This window comes from Macaca mulatta, chromosome 14, assembly GCF_049350105.2.
Source record: "Macaca mulatta isolate MMU2019108-1 chromosome 14, T2T-MMU8v2.0, whole genome shotgun sequence".
Classification (NCBI taxonomy): domain Eukaryota; kingdom Metazoa; phylum Chordata; class Mammalia; order Primates; family Cercopithecidae; genus Macaca; species Macaca mulatta.
The window spans coordinates 12,051,493-12,065,712 of NC_133419.1; positions in this window are offsets into that span (position 1 = coordinate 12,051,493).

The following is a 14,220-nucleotide window of genomic DNA, read 5'->3' on the forward strand; positions in this document are numbered from 1 at the left end:
GGCTACAGTGAGCTATGATCACACCAGCTCAGAACTGCAGTCCCGACTGGGTGACAGAGCAAGACCCTGTCTCAACAAAGGAAGGAAGGGAAGGAAGGAAAGGAAGGAAAGGAAGGGAAGGAAGGGAAAGAGGGAGGGAGGGACCCATTCTGTACGTCATCTTTTTTACTTTCTTGAGGAGGTTCCTTGATGCATAAAAGTTTTTAATTCATTTTGAAGGAGGGAGGGAGGGAGAGGAGGGGAGGAAGATTCATGTATACCTGCTTTATACAATTACAAGAGAGATTTAAGATTATTGTTTACACTTCAAAAGTACTAAATGCTTGTTATAAACAATTAGGAAACTACAGAGCAGTTTAAAACAAAACAAAACAAACCCCCAAACAAGGTTATCATTTTGATATATTTCCTTCCAGTCTTTTTTTATAATTTTAATATTGAGGTACAATCCACGTCCTGTAAAATTCACCTTTTCCACTTACGTATGTAGTGTTTACATATTTATTTATGCTAAAGGCATCCTAGTAGGTGTGCAGTAGTATCTCATTGTGGTTTTGATTCGCATTTCCCAGATGGCAAACAGTGTTAAGCATCTTCTCATGTGATTATTGGCTATTTGTTTATCCTCATTGGAGAAATGTCTACCCAAGTCTTTTGCCCATTTTTTCAGTTGGATTGTTTGTCTTCTTCTTATTGTTAGAATCATTTATATATTCTGGATACTAGGTCATTATCAAATACGTGATTTACAAATATTTTCTCCCATTCTGTAGGTCATCTTTTTTACGTTCTTGAGGAGGTTCCTTGTTGCATAAAGTTTTTAATTCATTTTGAATTTTAAAAATTAAAATTTTAATTTTGATAAATTTTGACCCTGTCAAATCCAAGGTCATGAAGACTGACCTGTATGTTTTCTTCTAAAACTTTTATCACTTTAGTTCTTACATTTAGGAATTTGACCTATTTTGAGGTAATTTTTATATATCATTTGAGGTAAAGGTCCAACTTTCTTCTTTTGCATGTAGCTATCCAGGTGTCTATGTATATTTGTTGAAAAGCTTATTCTTTCCTGTTGACTTGTCTTGGCATACATGTTGAAAATCAATTGATAATACATATATGGATTTATTTCTGGACTAGCACTTCTATTCTATTGAGCTATGTGTCACTTCAATATTGCATTGTTTTAATGATGTAGTTATGCAGAAATTTCAAAACCAGGAAGTGTAAGCTCTCCAACTTTGTTCTTTTTCAAGATGGTTTTAGCTCTTTGGGGTCCACTGCAATTCCATATGAATTTTAGGATTGTCTTGCCCATTTCTGCATAAAACGCAGTTGCAATTTTGATGGGGATTACACTGAGTCTGTAGATCACTTAGTCATCTTTACAACATCAAGTCTTCCAATCCATGAACATCAGATGTCTTTTCATTTATTTAGGTCTTCTTTAGTTTCATTCACCACTGTTGTCGGGTTTTCAGTGTACAAGTCTTGCATCTTCTTGGTTAAAAATATTCCTAAGTCTCTTATTCTTTTTGATAATAATAAAGTTCCATTTTGTAAATGGAATTATTTTCTTAATTTTATTTTCAGATTGTGTATTGCTAATGTATAGAAATACAGCTCATTTTTGTATATTCACCTTGTATCTTGTAACTTTGCTTAATTTATTTACTAGCTGTAATAGTTTTTGTGTGGATTCTTTAGGGTTTGTTACATATAAGATCACGTCATGATTTTCCAGGTGCAGTGGTTCATGCATGTCATCCCAGCATTTGGGGAGGCCAAGGAGGGAGGATTGTTTGAGCTCAGGTGTTTTTTGTTTGTTTGTTTTGAGACGGAGTTGCGCTCTTGTTGCCTAGGCTGGAGTGCTGTGGTATGATTACAGCTCACTGCAACCTCCACCTTCTGGTTTCAAGCGATTCTCCTGCCTCAGCGTCCCAAATAGCTGGGATTACAGGTGCACGCCACCATACCTGGCTAATTTTTGTATTTTTAGTAGAGGCGGGGCTTTACCATGTTGGCCAGGCTGGTCTCGAACTTCTGACCTCACGTGATCTGCCCATCTAGGCCTCCCAAAGTGCTAAGATTACAGGCATGAGCCACCATGCCCAGCCTTTACATTGATTTTCATATGTTAAACTACCTTGCTTGCATTTCCATGATAAATCCCACATGGACATTATGTATAATCTTTTTAACATGTTGCTGGATTGGATTTGCTAGTATTTGATTGAGGATATTTGCATCTATATTAATAAGGGATATTGGTCTGTATATTTCTTTTCTTTTTCTTTTTCTTTTTTGAGATGAGGTCTCACTCTGCTGCCCAGGCTGGAGTGCAGTGGCACGATCTCGGCTCACTGCAAGCTCCAACTCCCAAGTTCACGCCATTCTCCTGCCTCAGCTTCCTGAGTAGCTGGGACTACAGGTGCCCGCCACCACACCCAGCTAATTTTTTTGTATTTTTAGTAGAGACGGGGTTTCACTGTGTTAGCCAGGATGGTCTTGATCTCCTGACCTTGTGATCTGCCTGCCTTGGCCTCCCAAAGTGCTGGCATTACAGGTGTGAGCCACCATACCTGACCTGGTCTGTATATTTCTTTCCTTGTGAGATATTGTCTGGCTTTAGTTTTAGGGTAATACTGGCATGAGAGAATGGGTTATGAAGTATATTCTTCTTTATCTTTTGGAAGAGTTTGAGGATTGGTGTTTATTCTTTATTTGCTCCTAATCATTTCTCTATTGGAAGTTTTTGTATTACTGATTCAATCTTGTGTTTGAGGTCTATTCACGTTTTCTGTTTCCTCTTGAGGAAATTTTGGTTTCTAGGCATTTGTTCATTTACTCTAGGTTATCTAATTTGTTGTCATACAAGTTTTCATAGTGTTCTTCTGTAATTCTTTCTGTATCTCTAAGGTCGGTAGTAGTTTTTCTTTTTAAAATGTTTTATTTATTTTATTATGTATTTATTTATTTATAGAAACAGAATCTCACTTTATTACCCAGGCTGGAGTGCAGTTGTGTGATCATAGCTCACTGCCACCTTGAATTCCTAGGCTCAAGGGAGCCTCCCGCCTCTGCCTCCCAAGTAGCTGGGATTACAGGCATGTGCCACAGTGCCTGGCTAATTTTTACTTTTTTTTTTTTTTTTGAGATGGAGTCTCGCTCTGCTACCCAGGCTGGCGTGCAGTGGTACAATCTCGGCTCACTGCAACCTCCACCTCCCAGGTTCAAGCCATTCTCCCGCCTCAGCCTCCTGAGTAGCTGGGACTACCTGCAAGTGCCACCATGCCCCGCTAATTTTTGTATTTTTAGTAGAGATAAGGTTTCACCATGTTGCCCAGGCTGGTCTCAAACCCCTGACAAGTGATCCGCCTGCCTCGTCCTCCGAAAGTGCTGGGATTACAGGCGTGAGCCACTGCGCCCAGCTTAATTTTTAAACTTTTTGTAGAGATAGGGTCTCACCATCTTGCCCAGGCTGGTCTCAAACTCCTGGTCTCAAGCCATCCTCTCACCTTGGCCTCCCAAAGTGTCAGGATTACAGGCATAACTACTATGCCTGGACACATTTTTATTTTTAATTTTTATTCATTCATTTATGTATTTACTTTAGAGACAGCATCTTGCTCTGTCACCCAGGATGGAGAGAAGTGGTATGATCATAGCTCACTGCAACCTTGAACTCCTGGGCTCAAGGCAATCCTCCTGCCTCACCCTCCCCAGTAACTAGGACTACAGGCATGAGACATCATGTCCAGCTAGTAGTAATTTTTCTACTTTCATTCCTTACTCAACAAAGTAAGAAACAGGGCCTTACTCTGTTGCCCAGGCTGGAGTGCAGTGGCAGGATCACAGTTCACTGCAGCCTCAATCTCCTGGGCTCAAGTAATCCTATTGCCTCAGCCTCTCAAATAACTGGGACTACAGACATGTGCCACCACACCTGGCTAATTTTTTAATATTTTATTTTTAGCAGAGACAAGGTTTCCCTATGTTGTCCAAGCTGGTCTTGAACTCCTGAGCTCAAGCAATTCCCCCACCTTGGCCTCCAGAAGTGCTCAGATTACAGGCATGAGCCATCCCAGCCTTATTCCTAACTTTAGTAATTTGAGTCTTCTTCTTTTTTTTTTTTTTTTTTTTTTTTGGTCAGTCTAAAGTTTCATCAATTTTCTTGATCTTTTTGAAGAATCAACTTTTGTTTTCATTGATTCTTTCTGTTGTTTTTCTCAATTTCATTTATCTCCACTCTAATTTTTATTCTTTCCTTCCTTTTGCTTGCTTTGGGTTTAGTTTATTCTACTTTTTCTAGTTCCTTAAATTGGAAGTTTAGGTTATTAATTGGAGATCTTTCTTCTCTTTGATGTAGGTTTTTACAGCTATAAATTTCCCTTTGAGTACTGCTTTTGCTGTATTCGGTAAGTTTCAGTATGCTGTATTTTCATTTTCATTCATCTCATCTAATTTCTCTTGTGATTTTTTTCTTTGATCCATGGGGCATTTGAGTGTGTTGCTTAATTCCCACATATTTGTGAATTTTTCACTTTTAATTCTGTTATTTCTAATTTCATTCCATTGTGATCAGAAAGATAATTCATATGAATTCAATCCTTTAAAGTTTATTAAGACTTGTTTTGTGGTCTAACATATGGTCTATCCTGGGGAATGTTTTATGTGTAGTTTGAGAAGAATGTATATTCTGCTATGGTTGGGTAGAGTTAGCATTGTTCAAGTCTTATATTTCCTTATCTAGTGTGTAGTTCTAGCCATTATTGAAAGTGAAGTATTGACGTTTCCAACTATTCTTTTTATTTTATTTTATTTATTTATTTTTAACTTTTTTTTTTTTTTGAGACAGAGTCTTGCTCTGTCACCAGGCTGGAGTGTAGTAGCATGATCTCGGCTCGCCGCAACCTCTGCCTCCCAGGTTCAAGCCATCCTCCTGCCTCAGCCTCCCAAGTAGCTGGGATTACAGGCACGTGCCGCCATGCCCAGCTAATTTTTGTATTTTTAGCAGAGACAGTGTTTTACCATGTTGGACAGGCTGGTCTCGAATTCCTGACCTCAGGTGATCTGCCCACCTCGGCCTCCCAAAGTGGTGGGATTAGAGGCGTGAGCCACTGTGCTCGGCCGATATTTCCAGCTATTCTTGCTGACCTGTTTCTACTTTGAATTCTGTCCGTTTTTGCTTCAAATACTTTGAGGACTCTGCTGTTAGGTGAAATATATAATTGTTATATCTTCTTGATGAATTGAGCCTTTTATCATTACAAAATGTTTCTCTTTGTCCCTTGTAACAATTTTTGCCTTAAGGTCTATTTTTTATAATATTTCTTCATGTGGTTTTGAGTTACTATCTAGTGTCCTTTAGTAGCAACTTGAACAGCTCCCTTTAGCATTTCTTATAGGGCAGGTCTACTAGTGACAAACTCTTTCAACTTTAGTTTATCTGGGGATGTCTTGAATTCTCCTTTTTTTCCTGAAGGATAGCTTTGCCAGATATAGAAATCTTAGTTATATATAGATAGATATAGAAATCTTAATCTTCTTTTGTTTATTTCAGCATTTTCTGAATATATCATCCCACTATCTGGCCCCCATGGTTTCTGATGAGAAATAAACTGTTGATCTTATTGAGATTAGCTTATATATGATGAGTCACTTTTTCTTGTTGTTTTCAAGATTCTATTTTTGGGCAGGGAGTGGTGGCTCATGGCTCATGCCTGTGATCCCAGCACTTTAGGAGGTTGAGGTGGTGGATCACTTAAGGTGAGGAGTTTGAGACCAGCTTGGTCAACATAGCGAAACCCTGTCTCCACTAAATATACAAAAATTAGCCAGGCATGGAGAAGGCAGGGGTTACAGTGAGCCGAGATCATGCCACTGCACTCCAGCCTGGGCAACAAAGTGAGACTGTCTCAAAACAACAACAACAACAACAACAAAAATCAAGTTTCTCTTTTTATCTTTGTCTTTCAATAGTTTGATTCTAATGTATCTTGGTTTTGATCTCATTGTGTTTATCCTATTTGGGATTCATTAGGCTTATTGAATGTAAAGACTGAGTCTTCCATTACATTTTGAAAGTTTTGGGCCATTATTTCTTCAAATATTCTGTCTTCTTCCTCTCCCTCCTCTCCATCTGGGACTTTCATTATGCATATGTTGTTATGCTCGATGGTATTCCATGGGTCTCTTAAACTCTGTTTGTTTTTCTCCATTCTTGGTCCTCAGATTGTTAATCTCAATTGACTTATCTTCAAGTGTGCTGATTCTTTCTTTTGCCTGCTCTAATCTATATTGAGCTCCTCTAGCAAATTTTTATTTCAGTTATTATACTCTTCAACTCCAGAATTTCTTTCTTTTTACTTTTTTCTTTTCTTTTCTTTTTAATGTTCCTCTTAGCTCATACTTAAAACTCCAGGATTTCTATTTGTTTTCTTTTTATAATTTATCTTTATTATAGAATCCATTTCTTGTCTGTTTCAGCTCCTAGGGGCTGCCAGCACTCCTTGACTTTTGGCCACATCACTCCTCCATCTTGTGCCTTTTTCTCTTTTGTCTGTGTCAGGTCTCTTTCTGCCTCCCTCTTATAAGGATACATGTGATTGCATTTAGGGTCTACTCCAATAATTTGGAATAATCTCCCCATCTCACAGTCCTTAACTTAATTATGTCTTTACAGACTCTGTTTTCATATAAGGTAATATTTGCAGTTTTCAAAGATTAGGATTCAGTAACTTTGAGAGGCCATTTTTATCCTACTACAGTTATGGTCCTATCATGAAATATTATACAGCAATAAAAATGAATGTACTGGCCGGGCACGGTGGCTCACGCCTGTAATCCCAACACTTTGGGAGGCTGAGGCAGGCAGATCACAAGGTCAGGAGTTTGAGACCAGCCTGGCCAATATGGTGAAACCCTGTCTCAACTAAAAATACAAAAATTAGCTGGGCATGGTAGCACATGCCTGTAATCCTAGCTTCTCAGGAGGCTGAGGCAGGAGAATTGCTTGAACCTGGAGGCGGAGGTTGCAGTGAGCTGAGATTGTGCCATTGCACTCCAGCCTGGGTAATACAGCGAGACTCCATCTCAAAAAAAAGAAAAAATTAATGAACTATAGTTACATAAAATAAGGTAAGTCTTGGATATAATGCTGAGTTAAAAAAAAAGTTTGAGAAGACTTTATCACTATCTATTTATTTATGTCTTTGATTTCTCTTTTATTTATGTCTTTTATTTTATTTCTCTTTAATGTCTTTTATTACACTGTAAGCCTTATAAAGCTTAGAATGTAAGCTTCATAGGCCAGGGCCTTGTTTTGCTCATTGCTATACACCCAGTGCCTGGAAGAGTGACTGTTAGGCAAAGAAATACCAAACAAATAACTGCTGAATGAATGAACTATTAAAATTGATATTTATGAAGACTGATATAAGCAATTAAAAAAATCTTACAGTATAACAATAATTTTTTTAAAAACCAGAATCCCAAAGTGCTAGGATTACAGATATGAGCCACCATGTCCAGCTAAGGTGGCCTGTTTCAATTTGAAAACTTATATACTTCAGTTTTGGGAAACAATCTTGAATTATTTATTTAATGCTTTACCCCCTTCATTTTCTTCTGTTCCTTCTTTATGCAGACATTGAACCTCCTAAATTGATTCTCTACTTTTCTAATCTTTTCACTATTTTCCATTTCTTTCTTTTTGGGGGGTACTCCCTCAACTGTGTCTTCCAAACTTACTCATTGTTTTCATGTCTACCATCATGCTTTTAAAAAATATATCATTTTCCAGTAGTTTCTGTTGCTCTGTGAATGTTTACTTTCGTAGAATCAGGTTACTATTTCATGAATACAATACCTTCTTTTCCCACTCTGAGGTTATTAATGCCTCTCCTTCGTCCTCCTCCTTGCTCTCCTTCTCCTCCTCCTCCTCTTCACCTCCTCTTCTCCTTCTTTTTTCTACGGAGTCTCTTTTTCCTGCAAGTTGCTTTTTTTCTGCTTACTAGGTTTGGTCTCTCTTAAGGTAGAGGTTCTCCTTAGTTGTCTAGTAATCCTTGATTGTTCATTATGAAGAGCGAGATCTGAAAAACCAATGGCAAGCATGTTGACTTTGAGCCGGATGGATATTTTGTTGGGTAACATTCGTCTTAGATCTCTCTTCCTGGGTCGGCCAGAGTCACATAGAGGGGCTGTCTGGAGGGTAAAGGTCTGGCTTTACCCTCCTAGTGACTGAGTGAGTTGCCATTTTGGCTGACAAGTGAGAGAAGAGGGTAGGAGGTCTCAGATTTCAGTGTGTATACAATCACTTAACCCCCTTATTCAGCTGCTGGCCCAAAGACCTTCTGTTTTGCCATCTCCAGAGAATAAATCTCCAGTGTTATGCTAGACTCAGAAAGGGGCAGTTGGCCAGTGGCATGGAGTAGAGGAGGGGACCTAGGGATCAAATTGCTTATCCATTTGCTTTGATCTAGTGCTCTATACTTCAGCTTTTTCTACCAGGGCCAGTGGTCTCTGCTGCCACCAGCTCCTGATGTTTTGCTGCCTTGATGTAACCATAATTCAGAAAGATTTGTTGATATCTCACACCGTAATGATGGAAGTGTCTATTTTCCCCTGTAGCTTTAATTATTTTTGCTTTAAATATTTTAGGCTATTTTATTAGGCACATATTAATTTAGATGGTTATATCTATGTGGTGAATTTTTTAAAATGTCATCATTTTATTATTACTGCATAGTGACCACCTCTACCCTTATAATGTTTTTCATCTTAAAGTTTCTATTAATTTGGTCTTTTTGAGACAGGGTCTTGCTGTGTTGCCCAGACTGAGTGCAGTGGCATGATTACAACTCACTGCAGCCTTGACCTCCCAGGCTAAAGTGATCCTCCTGCCACAGCCTCCCAAGTAGCTGGGACTACAGGCCTGCACCACCATGCCTGGCTAATTTTTGATTTTTTGTAGAGATGGGGTCTCCCCATGTTGCCCAGGCTGGTCTCGAACTCCTGAGCTCAAGTGATCCTCCCTCCTCAGCCTCCGAAAGTGCTGGGATTACACATATGATTCATCATGATTCATCTTAAAGATTGGTTATTAATGCAGAAATACCACCTTACTTTTGGTGTGACTTTTTGAAGCTCACCCTTTCCATATCCTTATGCTTAGGTGGTCAGATATGCCTTTTTAAAAAACATTTTGAACGTTTTTAAGTGTATAGTTTACTGACATTAATTACATTCCCATTGTTGTGCAACCATCATCCATCCATGTTGTCTTCCCAAATGAAACTCCATACCCATTAAACAAATATCACCTCCCCTCCATTCTCTATTTTCTATTATTGATTTCATAGACTTTGTAAGTCTATGCTTGGCCAGGAGCAGTGGCTCATGTCTATAATCCCAGCACTTCAGGAGGCTGAGGCGGGTGTATTGCTTGAACCCAGGAGTTTGAGACCAGCCCAGGCAACATGGCAAAGCCCCGTCTCTACTAAAAACACAAAGATTAGCCGGGCATGGTGGTGGTGTGCGCCTGTAGTCCCAGCTATTGAGGAGGCCAAGGCAGGGGAATCACTTGAACCTGGGAGGTGGAGGTTGCAGTGAGCTGAGATTACACCATTGCACACCAGCCTGGGCGACAGCAGAGTGAGACCCTGTCACAAAAAAAAAAGAAAGAAAAAAAAAAAAAAAAACCCCACGGTAGCTCACACCTGTAATCTCAGCACTTTGGGAGGCTGAGGCAGACGGATCACTTGAGGTCAGGAGATCGAGACCATCCTGGCCAACATAGTGAAACCCTGTCTCTACTGAAATACAAAAAATTAGCCAGGTGTGGTGGCGCACACCTGTACTCCCAGCTACTCAGGAGGCCGAGGCAGGGGAATTACTTGAACCCAGGAGGCAGAGGTTGCAGTGAGCTAAGATCATGCAACTGCACTCCAGTCTGGCAACAGAGCAAGACTCTGTATCAAAAAAAAAAAACAAAACAAACAAAAAAAACTGCTTGGCTCTCCTTGATAATCTCTTGTTGTTTATTCATCTTCCGTTCATACATTTAAAAAAATTTTTTTTAAATGTTTTGAGATCAAGTCTCACTCTGTCACCCAGGCTGGAGTGTAATGGTACAATCTTGGCAGCTCACTGCACCTCTGCCTCCTGGGTTCAATCGATTCTCGTGCCTCAGCCTCCTCAGTAGCTGGGACAATAGGCGCGTGCCACCACACCCGGCTAATTTTTGTGTTTTTAGTAGAGATAGGGTTTCACCATTTTGCCTGGGCTGGTCTCGAACTCCTGGATTCAAGCGATCCACCTGCCTCAGCCTCCCAAAGTGCTGGGAGCCACCATGCCCGCCCATACATCTATATTAACAATAACTTATCATATATGTCAAAATTAGCTTTAAGAGATGATTTGTAATGTTCCCAACACAGAGAAATGATAAATGTTTGAGGTGATGAATATCCCAGTTACCCAGATTTGATCATTATACATTGTATGCTTGGGTCAAAAGGTCACATATACCCCACAAATATGTACAACTATAATGTAGCCATAAAAATTAAAAACAAATTTTTTTTGTTTTTTTGTAAATTTTGTGTATGTTCTTTTTCTTTAAAAATAGATTCTAAAAATTCATACGTTAACCTTTCAATATCATATATAGGAGACCACTACCTGGAGTCCCGTAGCATCTAAATCTGTTGTGTGTTGTTTCTATTGATTCTTATTCACAGTGGCTAGCATCTTTATGTGCTGGTGATCTCTGTGAGCTCACTGCTTGATGCTCACTGCCAAGCTCCCAGCTTTGGATGTACTTTCCTTTGTGGGCAAGGAAGTGGCTTTGGCAGACAAAGCCTAGAGCTTGATGGACAACATGTCCTCAAAGAATTATAGCTTCTTTCTAGAATTTTTTTTTTTTTTTTTTTCCGTAGCAGGAAGATTCCTCTCTGCTCCAAGTCCACCACATCACTAGGAGAAGAGATTCTCCAACCAATTCCATACTTATCCATAGGAGCCATCTTTTTGATATGTAAATCTGTTCACATCACACTCCTGTGTAAATCCTTCAATGACTCCTCTTTGTCTTTATGTATAAAGTTTGAACTCCTTACCTAGCATACTGTATTAGTTCATTCTCGCACTGCTATAAGAACTACTCAAGGCTCGGTAATTTATAAAGAGAAGAGGTTTAATTGGTCCACAGTTCTGCAGGCTATACAGGAGACATGGCTGGAGAGGCCTCAGGAAACTTACGATCATAACTGAAGGTGAAGGGGGAGCAGGCACATCTTACATGGCCAGAGCAGATGGAAAAGAGCAAAGCGGGAGGTGCTACAGACTTTTAAACAACCAGATCTCAGTTAGGCGCGGTGGCTCATGCCTGTAATCCCAGCACTTTGGGAAGCCGAGTCAGGAGGATCATGAGGTCAGGAGATCGAGACCATCCTGGCTAACACGGTGAAACCCCATCTCTACTAAAAATAGAAAAAAAAAAAAATTAGCAGGGCGTGGTGGCAGACGCCTGTAGTCCCAGCTACTTGGGAAACTGAAGCAGGAGAATGGCATGAACCCAGGAGGCGGAGGTTGCCGTGAGCTGAGATCACACCACTGCACTCCAGCCCAGGAGACAGTGTGAGATTCTGTCTCAAAAAAAAAAAAAAAACCCAGATCTCATGAGAACTCACTTACTATCACAAGAACAGCAGTGGGGAAATACATAAATACATTACCATGATCCAATCATCTCCCACCAGGCCCCTCCTTCAACACTGGAAATTATAATTCGACATGAGATTTGGGCAGGGAGGCAGAGCCAAACCATACCACATACAAAGCCCCGCATGATCTAACCCCTGACTCTTTTGCCAGCCCCAACTCTTTCAATGGTCTCCCTTTCCACTCCCAAACTCCTGCCTCACGAAATTTTTCCAGACTCCTAACCTTAAGTCTAGGTTAGGAGTTCCTGGATGTGCTCCCAGATGACTTTGCACTTCCCCTATCCTTGTACCTGAACTGTGGTCCTGTGTGTTAGTCTGTTTTGCATTGTTATAGGGAATACCAGAGACTGGGCAATTTGTATAGAAAAGAGGTTTCTCTGGCTCGCAGTTCTGCAGACTGTATGGGAAGCATGGCACCAGCATCTGCTTCTGATGAGGGCCTCAGAAAGCTTCCAATCATGGTGGAAGGTTAAGGCGGGGCATGCATGTCACATGGTGAGAGAGAGAAAAAGAGAGAGATGGGGGAGGTCCCAGACTCTCTTTAAGAATCAGATCTGGCTGGGTGCGGTGGCTCATGCCTGTAGTCCTAGCACTGTGGGAGGCCAAGGCGGGTGGATCACCTGAGGTTAGGAGTTTGAGAGCAGCCTTGCCAACATGCTGAAACCCATCTCTACTAAAAATACAAAAGTTAGCTGGGCATGGTGCCTGTAATCCCAGCTACTCAGGAAGTTGAGGCAGGAGAATCGCTTGAACCTGGGAGGTGGAGGTTGCAGTGAGCCAAGATCGTGGCATTGCATGGGCCTGGCACCAGGCAAGAAAGAGTGATCAAATAAAAGTTTTCTGTACCCCGGCCAGGTGTGGCTCACATCTACAATCCCAGCACTTTGGGAGGCCATGGCGGGCAGATCACAGGGTCAGGAGTTCGAGACCAGCCTGGCCAACATGGTGAAACCCCCATCTCTACTAAAAATACAAAATTTAGCCAGGCATGGTGGCTCACACCTTTAATCCCAGCTACTATGGAGGCTGAGGCAGGAGAATCACTTGAACTCGGGAGGCAGAAGTTGCAGTGAGCTGAGATCACGCCACTACACTCCAGCCTGGGCGACAGACTGAGACTCCATTTCAAAAAAAGAATCAGATCCTGCAGCAACTTATGACCACAGAGAGGGCACCAAGCCATTCATGAGGGAACCAAGCCCCCATGACTCAAACACCTCCCATAAGGCCCACCTCCAACATTGGGGATCATATTTCAATGTGAAATTTGGAGGGACAAATACCCAAACCATATCATGCTATAATTAGATGTCCGAATCCCCCTCTACACATAATCCCCTCCTAAGCTGTACACTTCACGAGTGCAGAAACATTGTCTGTCTGGCTCACTAATACGCCATCAGCACTTGGCATGTGTGTTCTTAAATATCTGATGAATGAGCGAACACCTCTACTGAGCTCCCAGTGTTTTTCTTATTGATTTTTGCAAATTCTTTATATGTTAAAGATATTAACGCATTGCCATTGCCTGGGAACATTTTCCCCAAGTTATTTGCCTTTTAATTTTGGCTTTTTTTTTTTTTTTTTTGGCAGGGAGGAGCATAAAGAAGCTTTACATTTGAATGCGGACGGATCTATTGATCTTTTTCTGTTAAGATCTCTTCAAAATGTTTCCAAGTATAGAAAGTCTCTCCTTTGCTAGATGTGTAAAAAGTGTTCACTTCTATTTTTTATGCACACGGCTATCCATTTAATCTTCCCAAAGCAGGGCTCTGATCATTTCTCTCCTCTGCTCAAGAATGTTTAACCATCTCCTTGGAGCCTTTAGAATAAAGTCCAAATTCTTTAACTCGCCGCCAATGCTTTTCAGGATTTAATCTGAGGCTGCCTTTCCAGACTTTTTTTCCTGTCCCCCAAATGAGCCTGAGCTCCTGGCAAAGTGAGGGGTGTTCCTCTCTGTCTGTGTTGTGCCTTTGCACCTCCAGGCCTTTGTACCTGTTGGTCCCTCTGCAGGGAATGCCCATCCTTCAGTTCTATATGGACTTTTTTTTTTTTTTGAGACACAGTCTTGCTCTGTTGCCCAGGCTGGAGTGCAGTGGCATGATCTCTGCTCACTGCAGCCTCCACCTCCTGGGTTCAAGCAATTATCCTGCCTCAGCCTCCCGAGTAGCTGGGATTACAGGCGTGCACCACCACGCCTGGCTAATTTGTGTATTTTTAGTAGTGACAGGGTTTTTACCATGTTGGCCAGGCTGGTCTTGAACACCTGACCTCAAGTGATCCGCCCACCTCAGCCTCCCAAAGTGCTGGGAATTACAGGTGTGAACCACGGCACCCGGCTCTATATGGATATTTAAATCCTATTTATTCTTCAATCCCTACTTTCTTTAAAAAGCTTCACCTTACCCTTCCTTCCTCCTGAGGCAGTGAGTGGTGGAGCTTTGGAGTCAGACAAACCTGGGTTAAAATCCGAGTTCCTTTACTTGTTAGCCAT